The sequence below is a fragment of the Protopterus annectens genome, chromosome 11.part0, assembly GCF_019279795.1.
Source record: "Protopterus annectens isolate FY-2018-M chromosome 11.part0, PAN1.0, whole genome shotgun sequence".
NCBI classification, from domain to species: Eukaryota; Metazoa; Chordata; order Ceratodontiformes; family Protopteridae; genus Protopterus; species Protopterus annectens.
In genome coordinates this window covers 77,284,749-77,297,453 of record NC_056745.1, presented here as the reverse complement: position 1 = coordinate 77,297,453, position 12,705 = coordinate 77,284,749, and positions in this window count along the sequence as shown.

The window sequence follows — 12,705 nt, the reverse complement described above, 5'->3', positions numbered from 1 at the left end:
GAAGCACAATGTTTCTTGACATCTCATCACATAGACTTGTCTAAAGTGACAGATAGTGTACCTTGGGCCCAGATGTTTTTCAAACCATGGGCCCACTCAACCTTTTTTTTTTTTTTGGGACCACACATAAATGCACATGGTCTTTTAGATTCACTTTCTTGATTGTTTTAAATGTATATTTACTTACCTACCAGATTGTTTTAAATTAGATTTATTGTTTGATAAAGCAGAACTTGTCTGTGATTGTTTTAAATTTTGGTAGTCCAGAACATTTTTCCAACATGAAGTAAAGAAAAAATGTATTAACCAATAATAATAAAATAAGTGATTTCAAAATATTTGAACCATAGAAGACCACTCAGACAATTGTTTTTATAATTCATCAATATTCATATCCATCAGTGACTCCTGCTTAACTATGTTAACCTCAGATATTTCAGTGTAATAAAAAATCAGCCACAGTAACATATTCCAACTATGCATGCACATGTTCAAACTAGTCCTGAAAAGTGAGAGTAATGACCACTCAACTTAATTATGACAGAAGGGTCAGTCATCTTCATCTGTTAACAGTTTCTGTACTCATCAATTATAGCCCTATTGTAGACTGTGTGCACCTCAGATATATGATTGTGGTAAAAATGAAGAAATAATGACAATCATGGTTACAATAATACATTTCAAGCTTGATGTATAAAAACACATTGTACCACAGTAACATATTCTATTTTATTTCACACTAGTTCTACAAAATCAAACTGTTTAATCTAAGCAACCAGAAAGGGTCATGAGTTACTTTCATTCTCAGATATTCCCTCCCCTGCCCAACCTGTTAGCTGGCTTGCTATACAAAATTTACTAGAATAACAGTTTTTGCAAATGTATCCTTCATAAAATATATGCTAAGTCAGAAAGTCAAATGTCTTCATTTTTTACTGATTAAAATCCTCAATGATTTGCCAGAAATCTACATTTTTTTATAAACAACAAACCAAAATATGAGTAAGAATTAGAGATATTTGATGGCAACAGTGATAGTTTGAACTTTGTTTCATACATACAGTAACCAGAGAATACAGCATTCCAACCTATTTCATTGAAATGTAGGTTAGTACTGTAAAGCCATACTGTTTATGCTAGGCATACGGCAATATGGTAAATTAGTTTCCTCCACAGATAGACCCATCCCCACCCAGCAGTTATAGCCACTTTGCTGACTATGCACACTCATGACATCTGTTTATGATAAATATAATGGCCACATAATGTATTTCAACTTGTTCACACAATGACTAGCCACAATAAAGTATTCCTTCCAACTTGCATTTCATAAATCACATTAGCCCTGAAAACGTTACTTAAATTGTGCATCTGAAAACAAAGAAATGTCATATCACTCTACAATGAAATGTCCATTTAAAACAGACATCATCTGTCAGTGAGTTCCTGATTGCACGCTTTGAGATTTGCTAGCTACATTGAAGAAATTTGCCACAGTGCAAGTGGAAGTCTGCACCAGAGCATCCCAGTATGAACAGAGAAGCAGATATTATAAAATCTATTCTTGTATTTAAGCATCCAACTTTATAAGATGACTTTAGGTCATAGTATGGGCACCCTATCAGACAATCGAAATGCAGTTTCTGTGAATAAGAAATGATTGACACATATTGTGCGAACTACGAAAATGCTGAACATCCAAAACAGCGAAATCCGAAATGTTGAAGTGTTTTGGGTTTCCCTTCTGCGGTATAGCTCCGTAAGGTAAGTGTGCAATAGGTATGGACCTTAGGGTAGGGTGCGGGTTAAGCTAAGTGTATAGATAAGTAATATATGTAAGATTTAGTGTAGTGTTAGAAGTAGGGTTTTGTTAAATGTATTTATGTGTATTATTTATTTTGTTAGGGTATATCTCCCTAGGGGAAGTGTGTGGTAGTTACGGACCTTATGGTTAGGGAGGGGTTAAGGATAGTGCATAGATAGTTGTGTAGGTGGGGTTTAGTGTAGTGTTAGAAGCAGGGTTTTGTTAAATGTATTTATGTGTATTATTTATTTTGTTAGGGTGTTAGCGTTGCTGCCTCACAGCAAGAGGTTCTCCGGTTCGATCCTCAGCTGGGATGCCTTCTGTACGGGGTCTGCATGTCCTCCCTGTGGTCGCGTGGGTTTCCTCTGGGTGATCCGGTTTCCTCCCACATCCCAAAGACATGCAGTAGGTGAATTGGACACTCTAAATTTGCCCAAGGTGTGAGTGTGTTCCTGTGTGTGCCTTCTGTTGAAGGTTGGGCGCCGGGTTGGCAACTCAACACTGTAAAACTCCACTGCTAATCATGAGCAGACAGATGATCCACTGTGGCAACCCCTAACCGGGTAAAAGCTGAAAGAAGAAGAAGATTTATTTTGTTAGGGTACATCTCCGTAGGGGAAGTATGTGGTAGTTACGGACCTTAGGATTAGGGAGGGGTTAAGGATAGTGCATAGATAGTTGTGTATGCGAGGTTTAGTGTAGGGTTCAAAGTTGGGTTTTGGTGCTTTACTTTAGGGTTAAGAGTAGGGATGGGTAAGTGTATGTATGTGGTTTATTTATTTTGTTTGGGTAGGTAGTATGTAGCAGGTGGTGGGGTTGGCTGAGTATGACTGTTCGATGTTTTAAATTTCGCGGTTTAGTGCTTTCGGTCTATTCACAGTTCGATTAATACGTGTCGCTCTTTTGGTGTTCGCTGAAATGGATTTTCGCGTAACTGATATAGACCCCATAGTATGATTTGTAACACTCTATGACATAATCAGGTGGTGGCAATTACATTACATTAGTGGTTTATTGGTGAATGTTAGATGAATTTGGGTAATTTTGGTAGGTTATGGCATGGAGACATGCTGCATGTCTAGCAGTCATAATATAATTTTAATCTAGTTCACAAATAATGGAAGAACATAAGTTAATAAATATGCACAAAGAATCGAAAAGTGATGGAAGGATTTCCATTATTATAATATATGGTCAGGAACTAGAATTAAGAAAGGTTGTACAGCTATAAAGACATATGACTTTCAGACTTGTCTAATTCAGTTCAATATTTATATGCTTAGTAAAGTTAGCTGATTATTAGTGATCAGTGTAAGCATTTAGCAGCACTAATTATTTAAATCATGGAAAAGAAAAATGAATATATGGATAAGTGTTGTGCCTTGGAGGGATCCTTGCATATAGAACGTTTGGTTATTTCTCATTATTTTAATTATTTTTTGTAAGACATTCATAAAATAATCATTACGGTAAAGAAACGTAAATGCATAATATAAGTGACATTTTGTGAGTTCAACAGAGAGCAAAGGATTTTGCATATTATTACTAACAGATTAAGTTTTAATGTTGCCCTAAATTATTTATCAGACAAGTTACTAGTCACCACAGGCTAAAAAGTCCATGTCTCCTATTTACTATTTCATATATTTATCTTTTTGTATGCTCAGCAACTTAACAACATTATGTCCTTGTTATCTGTTGTAGAAACTAAGAACTTTTAATCTTGGTTGTTCCTGCTGTTTCATTTGTGGTTGATAGCTCTCTTTGATGCTAATGTTATCAACAAGTACAATGTTCTTGTGACTGTAACCCATTTGTCCTTTAATATGATTCCAAATTGAAATATAACTTGAGCAAACATTATTCTCTGTGGCCAAAATTCTTATAATAACTGCCTTAATTGTTGCTTAACGTATACCAGTTTGGTGCATTCCAATTAAACAAGTCTATAACACTCTATTACTTCATTATCACTTCTCTAACATCCTATTAATGTCCATGAAAATGTGATACATAACCTCATAGGTGTATAAAATTATTTGTGGATGAATTCCCAACCAAATATTTAAAATTATTTATTTTTAATTTTTTTCTGAACCTGATGACCTTTTTTATTGCATGCCATATTTTGCCCACTCATTTGAATGAATCTCTGTCATCAAGTAACCTTCTAGTTCCATCTGCAAGTCCTCAACTACTTTTTCTCCTGCAAATGGCATATATTTATTAACAATATGGTTGATTTCCAGTCTACTTCCCATAGTCATCTGAATAAATATTTCTTACTGTGAAATTAAGTGGAGATCTGGAAATCTTTTTAAATTCTATTTTAAGACATTCACTAGTTTCCTAAAATATAAATAGTCTTCCCTTTCAAAATTCCATTTTACCTCACATTGGTTCTAGGCTTTTGCTCCCAACTCCTCTGGCAACTGCTCCCAGAGTAACAACTCTTCCCATGTAGTCATCCTTCAATATTGCTTCTGTAGCAGCCTATTAGATCTAAGATTTGTTATGCAAATTATTATATTTCAATTATTCAACCTTCAGTGCATTTATTGATCATCTCAGCCCATCCAAAATGGTTACTAGGAACATATTAACCCAAATTAGTTCTGAATCCCAAAACATTTCACTAGGGAGTTTATTAATTTCTCTGGTTCATTAAGTTGACCCATTCCTTGCCTAGTACTACAACACAGCTGAATAGCTCTCCTGTACACTTCTAACTCTAGAACTCTAGAACTCTAGAACTCCTAGGTCATCTATGTCAGCTGATAAAAATTTGATCTATATATCCACAGCTTTTTCACTTTTTTATAAATATCAAGCAACCATACTTTTTACTTTTTACTTTGGACTGTCTAATATAAGTGCAAAGCAGAGATTGTAATGAAGCAATTCTTTGAGTAAAATCCATTTCCATCCCTCTCCACATCTGAAACAGTATTTTGCACTTAAACAACACTGTTTCATAGTTTGCTCCTACAGTTTGCTGTAATGTAGAGATCAGGTTAATTGCTAAGTGTTTCTTGTTCAGAGAAATGTATTCCTTGTAAAATGACAATATGTGGATAGAGCCTGTTAATGTAAGTGCATACTTTTAAATGTTTAACTGCTTTACTGACACATTCACATTCCAGGAAAATGTATGATACTTTATCCAGTACAAAGTATCTAATACAAATACATTTCAAAAATGTAGCCTATTTCAATAACAATTCATATTTTCAATTAAGCAATCCTTCCTGCTCTTCTATTGTTTATGCTTTTATTTTCTCTACCCTTGTCTCTTTCAATATTCCCCTGCACTTGTTATTTCAGGAGAAAAAGCCTCCTTCCTACATTATCATCTCCTGAGATGCAGTCTCTCTGAGAATAATCATAAGTATCATCCACAGCCTATCTGGTGACCAGTAATCCATCCCCAAACTGAGAACTGAAACTATTGATATCATAGTAATAGTAATATTAGTAATAGTAATTTCTTTAGTTCAGATATAATTGTCCTTTGCCTCTTAAAATGAAGTAATATAAAGTACAATAGCATTTTCCTTTATAACCAGGGAACAGGTACATGCCAAGAAAAAAATTAATTTTTCCACTACTTAAGAATGTCCTCTTGATTAAAATACCCATTTTCCATCCATAGTAGGTTTTGAGGATTCAGATGGATCCCTGCTTTGGCTTCTGTTAGCAATGACTTTTGTGATTGCCTGGGGCTGATGCTTAAAAAGTTGTGAATGTATTCCTGAATGCTTGCTCATATTCCACCATTTCATTTCCCCTTTTCCTGGGTAATTCTTGGTATGGTACATGACTATAAAATATAAAATGATTTTGCCCCTTTCATTTGATTCTAGAATTTATAAGAATTATCAAACATAAAAGCAACAAATACATATTTTTATGTAGCCTTACACAAAAAATACCATTATTAAAATATGCTACTACTTGTCAGTTACTGAGTCCACTCTTGGACTTATAGTTGGCTTGACAAAAAAGTAGGAGCAGGGAAAGGGGTAATAAAGGCATCTTCTTTTCATTAGTAACTAAACACAAGATGTAATCCAAGGGAAAGGATACAACAAGCTTAAAAGCCAGTTTTAATAAATAAACAACTTGGTTAAGCACTTTCATCTAAATAAAGGCTTCATCAGAGCCAAATGACACCACATAACAGCCCACTTATATAACATTACTGCTTCCATCCACACTAAATATTTAAAGAGCACTGTTAATAAAAATAAACAAATAATATTGTTATAAAACACCAGTCATGCATACTAAACTTCAAAACAAGCATATCAAATAGACAATTTAGTATATGAATATATAAATTGTAAATATCTGTGTTGCAAAATTAAAAATCAAAATTTAGCAGCCCTAAGATTTAAAATACTTATGAGTGAAATGATATCATTAAGACTAGGTAAAACATGGGAGTTTAACAAAAGTTGCCATCTTAACTCCTTATATTCAAAGGTATTTTTCCAGTTACCCCCTCTGAAGGACTTATGAACTTGCTCAGCTATAAAAAAATAAAAATGTATTAAATTAAGTACAAGCATCAGAATGTTTGCATACAGCAGCATTGATATTTTTAGTTTTAATATTTCTAACATATTCTAAAATCCTGTCATTAAGTTGTCTCTCTGTCTTCCTGAGGTACAACACATCACATGAAGCATAGCAGGTTAAATAAACAGCACCATTACTCTTACAAATACTAAACTCTGGCAAAGGTATACTTCTATAAAGTCCACCACTGTAACATAATGTCTCAAGTATAAATCAACAAGCTTTAAACCCCACATTTCACCATCCTTTTTTTTCTTTCTATTACCTGTAAACCCCTTTTTTTCTCTCTCTCTCAAAAATATTTTTATACTAAACCCTTTTTATATGACAAATAAGATTTTGAACCCAGAATCTAAGTTTTGTTATCATATAATAACATTTTTCACCAATACTTTACAACAATATATTGTATATTCCTGACATGTAAATTACTCATACTTGGCAGAATTAATGCTAGACAAGAAACTTGTTGATTGATACCTAACTTACTTTTTTCTAAAGGTACCGCCTTTCAGTAAAGGTTTAAAATCTACCAGTCTCCTGATGATGATCTGTTCTTTTAACATTTCAATAAATCAAGGGTTGACCTTTATCAGAAAACATCTTCATAGTGCATTCTAACTTGGAAATCCAAATAAATTGACCCTTGACAATGTTTACCTGCTGTCATCAAATAGGATTGCTGTTAAAGTGTACATAGGTATTCAAAAAGATTGTTTTCCTGTAGATCTTGGAGCAAAAAGAATTAATAACTAAATCCTAATAAACATTGTTGTCTAAAAGTATCTTCTTTGTCAGAAAATGTCTGTGGAAACTTCAAAAAGGAAGTATTAGAATTTAAATAGTCAAAACAAATAATTTAAAAGTGATGTATCACCTTTCCAAATGATAAACAAATCATCTAAATATCTAAACTAGCCTACTATATAATTTTTAAAAATAAAAATAAATACATAATAGGTCTACAAAATGTACAAAACCAAATTAGCAAAAATTGGGGAAGCAATGCTACCCATTGCAACCCAAGAAACTGGATGGTAAAATTTACCTTCAAAATAAAAATAAAAATGATTCTTATCCAAAACAATTTTCAAAAATTCATCAGTCATTCTCATTTCATAGTATTAATATCGAACAATTGCATGATAGTGCTTGTAAACCACTCAAGTCCAATTCTTGATGATATAACAGAAAATAAATTAATACTATCAGCATCGAACCATCAACATTAATGGTAGCCAATACAGATAAAAATGACAGGAGTTGGTTAAAACATGATGGACATTGTTAAGAATATGTTTCAGCTTTACATCAACAAACCTTGATAAAGGTTCAGTCTTAGAACCTGAAGCTGAAACAAAAGGATAAAGAGGGGGAATCAGAAAAATATTTGTGTATCTTAGGTATATCAAAAATCATGGAGTTGATTGGAGATTTACCTTACAAAAATTCATATAGCTTCAAATCATTAACTTTCTGTAATAATAAATTATTCAGCATCTAATCAATCTTACTATAAGTTATATATTTCTCATTTAAAGAGACCCATTTATAATAAAAATGACCATATAATATTTTATCCATTCTAAAAAAATAATCTAGGTGATCACTAAAACAATACCGCTGCTCTTATCAGATTTTATCACATCCAATGACTTCTTATAACTTTACTCATTTAAACAAATCCTCTCATCTTTAATCATGTTGTGATAACCTTTTTTTATAATGACTCATTAGTCTGTCCAAAATTCTTTCTTATATCTTCTTTACATGCCTTCTCAAAAAGTATTAGTGTTTAATACAAAGGTGAATTAAAATAATTTTTCCTTGTTAGGCAATTAAATCTGGAAGAAGTAGTACTATTCTAAAAATACAATGCCACATTCAGTTTCTTACTATCAACTTAAGTTCAATCAAAATATCCACAATGTTGAATTTAGGTGTCAGCAGAAATGAAAAACCTTTTAAAAACAAATTAAAGTGCACTTTGTTGATGACCTTGTCAGTGGAATTAAAGATGTTAAAATGTTCATATGTGTGCACTTTGTCAGTACCGTAAATAGAAGTATATGTCACTGTTTTAAATTCCTGTGTCTGCCCTATCCTCTCTTTGGATAATAAGATATTCTACACTCATAAGTCACCAGTGTGAAATCATTCACAGTAGTTTCTTCTTGACAGGGAACATATCCCTTGGACCTCTTTACTATAAGCCTCAATCTCTGTAGTGGTGGAAACTCCAAAAAAGTATCCTAATCAAAAGCTTGATCATTATTAGAACTGATATTATTACAATGATCAAGTCTCAGGTAAGATAACTTTGAAACAGGACAAGGGTATGCCAACTTCATCTCATAATACTTCTTGTTCTCAATAACTTTTTACTTTTTTATCATTGGTGGAAATATTTTTTCTTCTTTTCTAAAAATGGAAGCATAATTCTCCTTCAAATAGGGCAATAGAAGATCACTTGTGAAAAATTTTTTTAACAACTGTATCTTACTCTACAATGCCTTCATAGTTGCTTAGTTGGATTTAATTAATATATCAACAATCCCAAATTTCATGGTAAAAAGAAGTGTTACTATCAATGCCAAATGGAATCTTAGCAATATGTAGCCCTTTAGGGACCACCTTTACTCACACACATTCCTCAAAATAATAGTTGTCCAACTGCTTCATCCAGTACTGAAATAATACATTCTCAAAATTAATCAATGGTATGTCCTTAGACTATCATTAGATTTAATAGTGAAAGTACAACTAGATACATTTTTATGTAACCATATATTGGTATTAGGCATTTCACTAGCAGGAGATGCTTTTCCATTATAAGCAGTGCTTGTTCCATACCATTCCATGGAGTAGTTTCCAGTTTGATTGTTAAAGGCGGCATTTACTGGTGCGACAGTCTCTGATACTTTTGGATTGTTCAAGCCATTAAAAGGCCTATTAGTTTTAAACTCTGCAATATTTCACACTGGAGCTGATTGACCAACTGTGTGAGTTGTGTAATCAGTAATATTAAATCCATTGGTATATTGTGCACAGGACACCTGCCAGTTTTAAATAACTCATGTGAAGATATAACTACCAGAACACCAGGAAACCACAAACCAGTAAAAAATACAAAAGCAATCCCAGAGAGTTGGAAAGAGCACCAACAAATCACCAGTAACTAAACACAAGGTGCTGTTAATATGATCACAGGGAAAAAACACAACAACCTTCAAAACCCATTTTAATAAACAAATAACTTGGTTAAGCACTTGCATCTAAATAAAGACTTCATCAGAACCAAGTGACATCACAGAACAACCCACTTATATAACATTACTACTTCTGGCTGCACATAAATAATATCAATGCCAAATGGAATCTTAGCAATATGTAGCCCTTTAGGGACCACCTTTACTCACACACATTCCTCAAAATAATAGTTGTCCAACTGCTTCATCCAGTACTGAAATAATACATTCTCAAAATTAATCAATGGTATGTCCTTAGACTATCATTAGATTTAATAGTGAAAGTACAACTAGATACATTTTTATGTAACCATGTATTGGTATTAGGCATTTCACTAGCAGGAGATGCTTTTCCATTATAAGCAGTGCTTGTTTCATACCATTCCATGGAGTAGTTTCCAGTTTGATTGTTAAAGGCGGCATTTACTGGTGTGACAGTCTCTGATACTTTTGGATTGTTCAAGCCATTAAAAGGCCTATTAGTTTTAAACTCTGCAATATTTCACACTGGAGCTGATTGACCAACTGTGTGAGTTGTGTAATCAGTAATATTAAATCCATTGGTATATTGTGCACAGGACAGCTGCCAGTTTTAAATAACTCATGTGAAGATATAACTACCAGAACACCAGGAAACCACAAACCAGTAAAAAATACAAAAGCATTCCCAGAGAGTTGGAAAGAGCACCAACAAATCACCAGTAACTAAACACAAGGTGCTGTTAATATGATCACAGGGAAAAAACACAACAACCTTCAAAACCCATTTTAATAAACAAATAACTTGGTTAAGCACTTGCATCTAAATAAAGACTTCATCAGAACCAAGTGACATCACAGAACAACCCACTTATATAACATTACTACTTCTGGCTGCACATAAATAATATTGCAAAACACAAATCATGCATACTAAAGCTTTAAAGCGATCATATCAAATAGACAACCTAGTATATGAATATATAAATAAATTACAAATATCCATGTTGCAAAATTGAAAATCATGATTTAGAAGCCCTAAGATTTAAAACCTTTTTGAGTGAAATAGCATCATTAAGACCAAGTAAAACATGGGAATTTAAAAAAAGTTCCCATCTTAACTCCTTATATTCAAGGGTATTTCCCAATTACCACCTCTAAGGGATCTAAGCAATTTTCTCAACTATAAAAAATAAAAATGTATTAAATTTAGTACAATCCTCCGAGTGTATGCATAAGGCATTTTTACCAAGGAATTGCCCCTTTCAGTTACCCATTTGGCAAATAACTTGTGCCATTCACTTTTAAACTCTTCTTATCTATTCAATGTCCCTTTGGCAACTCTTGTATTTAGTTTGTCTTTCTATATTTCACCCTAGTTAGTAAATTCTTTTTTTTTAATTTCCCATCAGTATTGTTGTGAATATTTGCCATTCCCTTATTAGTCCTTTTGTCAGATGAGGAGGAAAATGGACGAAGAAAAAGAAAGACAAAAAGATAAGAAGATGCAAAGTCCTCCTCTCAATGACTACTCTTATTCATGACCAGTTAATTGCATTCTTTTCTTCTGTTGAAGCTTTTTTTTTAAACATGAATGGGTCAAGGGTTTTCCTCTTCTCACTGATGCTTACAGGACTGACTTCTCTTTGCAGTGCAGTTTCCTTTTCCTCCCCTGATGTTTTCATCCAATTTTTATGCCCTGTTCAAATATGCTTAAATAATCATTTGGCAACAAGAAAGGTTTAATTCCCTGTGATAAAGAGTATCTTAAAGAAGGTTAAACACACAATGATGTACTTGATGGGTTTTTTATTCTGCCTCATAGTAATGCTAAATCTTCTTTGACACTGAGTTTCAGTACTGTAGCTGTTTTCATAAAATATGAAAGTTTCCTCAAGGCTGACTATTCTCTGGCACTCAGACCATAACCAGGCCTTTCTCTTTTTATGCAAAAGCTGCAAAAAAAAAAAAAAAAATCACCTGCTGGCTTTTTAGCTCTGTAGCTGATCCAAGCACTACAACTGTTATGTGTGTTCTCTTGAGCACTAACCCATCTTCATGTAGTCTAATCCATTTAACTTTTTGTCTGCTTGTAGAATCCCATCAAGTTCCTAGATTTACCTTTCTCTATGAGATCAGTAGCCTTAAATTCTGGCTTCTGGTGCATTTTTCTGTGTCTGTTATTCCAGTCTACCACATTTCTGCTTTTAATTGGTTATCAGTCATTATTGTCCTTGTAACTCTTGAGTCAAGTTACAGCTTCATGTCTAAATCAGACTAAGTGAATAATAACTTTTCTCTTTAAGTCCTTCCACTTAGTCCATCATGTAAACATTCCATTTCTTATCCATGTTTGTTAAGTTAACCAAAATTTCATTAATGCCTTGTTGATTATGTAAAGCAGGAGATTCCTTGGGTGAGTCACATTCAGTCATTACTGTAACTCACAATGTACACACTGTACTTTCCCTGTAAAACAGGAGTTCTTGGCTTCTTTCTTGCTTTCTCTGCTGGCTTTTTCATTCAAATTATTTATTGTCACAAACTTACTAGTGGGAACGTGCTTAAGCAGTTCAGCTAGGAAAAGAATAAAAAAACTAAATTCTCTAAGTTCTTCAGGAAGGGGAGGGATCACACTTCCTTGATCTTGTTAACAACCTGGTATTACTTTTTATCCCCAACTTGACTTTGCTCTTGTTAGTGTTAATATATAATCCAAAAGAACATAGCCACAATTCCATAGAGCTGGTAGTGATTGAACGTTTATTAATTAATTATGACAGGAACAGTATCACCTTAGTGGAGAATGGTAGCATTATTAAGGTATTAAATCAGTTTTGTGTCATCACTATACTCAATTATCCTTTCAATGAAATCAGTGAAGAGTAAGGGGTTGAGCACTAAAACATTTAGAGCACGTAATGCTACCATTATGGGAGGCTTATAACATTATCTTTTCTTGTAGATTGCACCCTAACTTCAAGATAGCTAGTAATCATTGTAAGAGGTATAACAGTAATTCAACAAACTTCACCATATCCGATGAAGTGCAAGTAAATGAAAATGGACGAAGGCACTTATGAAGTTATATTA